The sequence below is a fragment of the Corvus kubaryi genome, unplaced genomic scaffold (genome assembly GCF_017639235.1).
Source record: "Corvus kubaryi isolate FWS band 111438036 unplaced genomic scaffold, C.kubaryi_AGA036_p1.0 37397, whole genome shotgun sequence".
Taxonomy (NCBI): Eukaryota; Metazoa; Chordata; class Aves; order Passeriformes; family Corvidae; genus Corvus; species Corvus kubaryi.
The window spans coordinates 9,400,787-9,405,687 of record NW_024581136.1 but is presented as its reverse complement, the minus strand read 5'-3'; the positions used below and the strand labels follow the sequence as shown (position 1 = coordinate 9,405,687).

At 48.3% G+C, this 4,901-nt stretch overlaps 1 long non-coding RNA gene across 2 annotated transcripts in view; it reads right to left on the bottom strand.

Annotated features, from left to right (window-relative positions):
• The window catches only part of LOC121671095, a 32,297-nt gene extending 27,741 nt beyond the window's left edge, over positions 1-4,556 (bottom strand). Inside the window, exon 1 of one of the 2 annotated variants that reach the window (XR_006018385.1) lies at positions 3,851-4,556. This is a non-coding gene — a long non-coding RNA (uncharacterized LOC121671095). The remainder of the gene's footprint in view (positions 1-3,850) is intronic. The other variant, XR_006018388.1, reaches the window with a different exon arrangement.
• Positions 4,557-4,901: the final 345 nt, after the last annotated feature.

The window sequence follows — 4,901 nt, the reverse complement described above, 5'->3', positions numbered from 1 at the left end:
GGATGCCTCGCTCACCAGTGGACAGCGTAAATCTCAGCCTCCCAGGTGGAGCAGCTCTGTAAACCACGGCGGCTTCAGCACCAGGTTTATGCGCTTACTTTTACAGCAGGCAAATTGACAGATTAGGCTGTGTACACAGATTGTGTAAACTGCTGTCGGGTGCTGCCCTGTGCCCCTCGGCGGGTGTCAGCGGGTGCCCAGTCCTCCCTGTGGGAACAAGAGGGAAACAGGGGAGACCTGCCAGCAACGCAGCCCGGGGTGAGCCTGGTGAGCTCCCACATCCCCTGTTCCCTCAGCTTCCAGAGCAGGCCTGGAGGAAAGCGGGGGGGGGGGGGGCCATTGATTTAAGATGTGAGAAGGTCAGAAGTTTTCAGAAGTTTTCTCAAGCAGAGTTGCTATCACAACACTGAACACTTCATCCCCCTTTTTATCTGCCCCAGTATTTATTGTCCATGAGCAAATACTTGTGTTTTTATAAATTCCTTTAGAGTGAATCACCCTTCTCCTGTTTAAACCAGCAAAGACCACATCAAACAGTATCACTCCATCTAGAATTAATCATTAATTTGAAGAATTTGACAATATTTTGCCAGCATTATTTCTTCCTCTCCCCAATTAATAAAGGTTAAGCCTCAATACTGGCACTTTTGCAGGACACTTGCTACAGAGTGGTGTCACTGGGAGCTCACAGTCCCTAACCCGCTGTGGGCAGCAAGGAGAGAGAGAGATGCAAGTCTGCACCAGGCTTTCAGGCAGGTGGAAGTGGCCTCACTGCTGCCTACACATAGTGCGGAGAAAGCAGCTGAGCACCTCGGGATGCTCCATGCCACACCTGGGCAGCCTACCTACATAGGGGTTGGTGTCAGAAATCTTTTCACTTGGAAAGTGCAGAAAGGTTGATCTTGTCTATAGGATTGTAGGAGGAGATGAAGACTTCCTTTGCCTGCTCTCACTGCAGCCTCTGTGAGCACAACTTCAGATCATGACAATAACTGATGTCAGATGAAAGCATGTGGCTTCTATTCACTTGAGACAGAACCCACCCTTTAAATACCACATTTTGTACTTTGGTTTTTGTTTAAGTCTCAGGCATGTGTTTTGCTAGGACACTGCATTTCATTTAAAAATTAGTTTTGACAAGACCTTATGGTTCATGAATTCCTGCACACCAAGTCCTGCAACATGTGTCCCAGTTCTGCTGGTCTCTTCAGAGGCACCAAATTGGGGTGGTTTTGCTTCCTGCTCACAAATAAGCCATGAAACAACCTTGATTTTCCCATGTCTTCGTAACAGGGCATTTTCCTGAGACTTTTCTGCCATTCTATTGCAGTCTTTGGATGGTTTGCAATGCAGCTTGCTTGGATGCTCTGCTAGAGAGCATGGCTGGTTGGTAAGTCCTGTGGCATTGGTTCTTGCATTCAAATGGATGGGTAAAATGTATAAACACACAATGGCACATGATGAAGGCAGAAGACAGCCTGCTAAACACAAATAACACACAGGAGAAGGACAGATCAGGTCCTTCACATGGTAAGCTCGCCATACTGACACCACTCAGGCAGGCTGAAGGAGCTCTGGGTCCCTGGCATTTCATGAGCACATTTGGCTTTGAATTTGGTACTAAAGGAAGATAAACAGGAGCAGGCTTGGGACCTTTTGGCATAGTTTTCACATTGTAACACTTCACAAGCTGTTCTCCAGGTGCCTACAGAAGACCCTCCTAATCCACAGGTGTCTTCAGCTCTGAGAAAGCAGGGACAAGCTCCTGGGCATGCAGCACAAGCTGTCTCTCCTAGCTCTTTCCTTGGTCTCTCCTGTCTGTGGCATCCAGGGTGTTTATATCAGAGGGGACAGGGAAGCCACCACCATGTACTGCACTCCTGGCTGCAGCTTGTGCTACTCAAGAGTGCGATGAAGATGGTGCTGGGCAAGGCAGAAGAGCTATTTTTTTACCGCTCCAGCAGCAAGATTGCAGAGGCTGGATGACCTGTCATAAAGCCAGGGGCAAGGGTTGCTTCTTGTCTTGGAGCCAGTCACCTGCCAAACACTCCCCAGATTTACACCAGAAGAACCCTCTTTTATTGTGGTGCAGCAGCAGAGAGAGCAGAGCAAAGCGCTCTGTAACAAGGGGCTGGGCCACCACAGCATCCCTGCAGGGAGCATCCCTGCCCACTCTGGCTGCTGGCATTTCTCCACCAGGTTTATCACTGTATCAGCCACGTGAATACACCTTTTTTATGGCATGAGCCTTTCAGTGGACTTTTTGAAAGACAATGATGGGCCTTTGAAGGTTTGGCCGATCCTGTTTCCTGTATGCTCCTGAGCCTTGTATACATTTAAATTTGACTTGTTAACTTTATAAGGTACTTCAGACTTGTATTGTACTGAAATTGGCTGGGATCTCAGTATCTCCCTTATTCCCACGTACTTTATTCTTAGAAATGCTTTGTAGTCATGTTATTGCTGTTGGGAGGTTAGGCTTTAACAGCCTCCAATAAAGATACGGGCCTGCAAAAGGGCACCAGTAGCCCAAGATTATTCAATATCAGCAACTGAAGCACAGGTGCCTTCTGTTTGCAGGGCCTCTTATTCTGGGCAGCAGCAGCAGCCGGCCCCAGCTCCAGCAGCATGCAGCAGGCAGGGCTCCTCACTCCCTGGAGAACAGGACGCAATCCTGCACAGATTCCTGCAGCCTCTCGCAGTGCAAGCAGCAGCCACCGGGCACACGTGGCCAGCAGCAGGCTACAAAACCCCTCTTTGCTGTGTTTATTTGCTGCTGCTTCTGCTTGCATCCTCACACTGGGCCCAGGCCTCACCAGCGCCCAGGCAGCAGCACTAATGCCTCCCTTTCATCACCCATACTCCCAGCTCACCTCTTCAGGTACTCCCCATGCTTTTCACAACCCCACAGCCATCCTGCCATCACTTAGCACTGATGTGAAGCCTCCCAGCCTACTGTAGATGTTCCCCCATTTTTGACTCTATATTCTCTCTTTGCATTTTGTAATATTAAAAACTTACACCTGCATAAACCTAGGTTTGCTGCTCTTCTCTCTGTGTCACTCCTGGGGGATTCCTGCCTTCCCCTGTGTTCCCAGGCAGCCTGGGCACATTTCTGAGGCAGCCAATGACAACACTGCCCTTCATTGCATGGAAGGAAGGACAAGGACCTTGAAATTTCATTTCAGGATATTTCATCATGTGAGAATAAATGTCATTTCATACGACATTCCAGATTACTTATCAAATAATGATCTGCCTCTTAATGTCTAGACTTCTGGAATCTGTGCAAATTAAATGTTGTACTTACAAATGTATTTATTCATTGCAGTTAGCAATTAACACATGATTTAAGCAATTGAGCTGTAAATTATCCCCTTGTTTATAAAACAACAACATCCTCTGAAGGATAATATTTTCTATTAAAACAATTAGTAACACATCAATTCTTTACTAGCTTGCAAGAGATCTCATATTAGCCCATATGAGGATGATTCTCCAGCATGATCTCTGGCACCAGGGCATGCACACAGCTCTGGACCAGCACATGTGCAGCCGTGCACAACCAAAGCAAATGGAAAATGCACAGGAGTTTTCCAAAAATCCCACCCCTTGCTAACACCTGTCAATGGCCAAAGGGCTAATGGAGAGTTTTGGCTCCACATCAGCAAGCAGAAAAAGAAAAATAAGGGAGAAACCACTCCATTCTAGCACACACCCTGCACTGCTGTCAAAGTGTGCTAATTGAGGATTTCAAATCCCCTCCTCCCACTGACTGCCCTGGGCAGAAAAACAAACAGAAATCCACCGTCCTTGTGTCCCCCTGGCACGCCGCCCCGGATCACCTCACCTGCTGCCAAGGCTGAACTCTGGTGCAATTCAGGTGGCTCCCCAGGACTGCCGCGGGCAGGAGGTAGGGCAGGATCTGGCTCCACGGATCCTCCTGGCCACGCACCTTAGAACCATGCCCTGCTGCCCTACCCACGTGTGTGAAGCCATGTGTCTGCATGAGGTCGCTAATCCAAATAACATGTGATCATTCTGATACTCTTGATATAGCTAAAGGACTAATTTGAGCTCTGTTGTCACCTTGAATAATGAATATTGCTTTTAGGAATACAGGATTCAAATTATGTATACATTTCAATATTAGCAAGATAAGCGAATTCTCTCCATAATGCTGTGAAACTTAAACAAAACTGAAGACACCAGGGAGATCAGGCACCAAGTGCAAATGATTCATTGTACCCTAGATTTATCAGAGTCCATCTACTTACACGTCGAGAAAGATGCTGGCTCTGCAAAGGCTCTGTTCTGCAGCAAGAAAGCACTGCACCATGAAGTATCCTGTGTTTTCTTGAATAAATGGACACAGGAATAATGGAAATGGGAGGGCTGGCAAGCTGTGACCAATCCCATCTGTCAAGGGGAAATGCCTGGTGTCCCAAGGGCTCTGGGACCAGGTCAGACCAGGCAGGCTGAGACCTCTGTCCCCACTCCTGGTGGCACACAGCCCCTGGCCTGCCCGTCCTGCCCACACTGCCTTCAGCAGAGCCTCCCAGCGTGAGGCAGAGCTGCCTGTCACAGCACCTCCAAAAGGTTCCAGATATTTTCTTGCTGCATCATCGCGGTTGCCAGGGTTTTGAGGATAACATGAAGTTTACACAACACGCTTCCTGCTGCCAGTTCGTGGCATGAAGAGAAGAGATGGTGGTCAGCTGGTAAATTTAGCAGAAAGCGCAATGGTAGTGATCAGTCCAGGCTGCTTTCTTGGACTGATTAATACCAAGGAGAAGGAACCGTGTTGGAAAGTATGATTGATCACTCTGCAGAGGAGCACAGACACTGTGGCCAAGGGCCGGCCCTGTGGGATTCATGAGTCTGCAGTCGGTGAAGGTTGA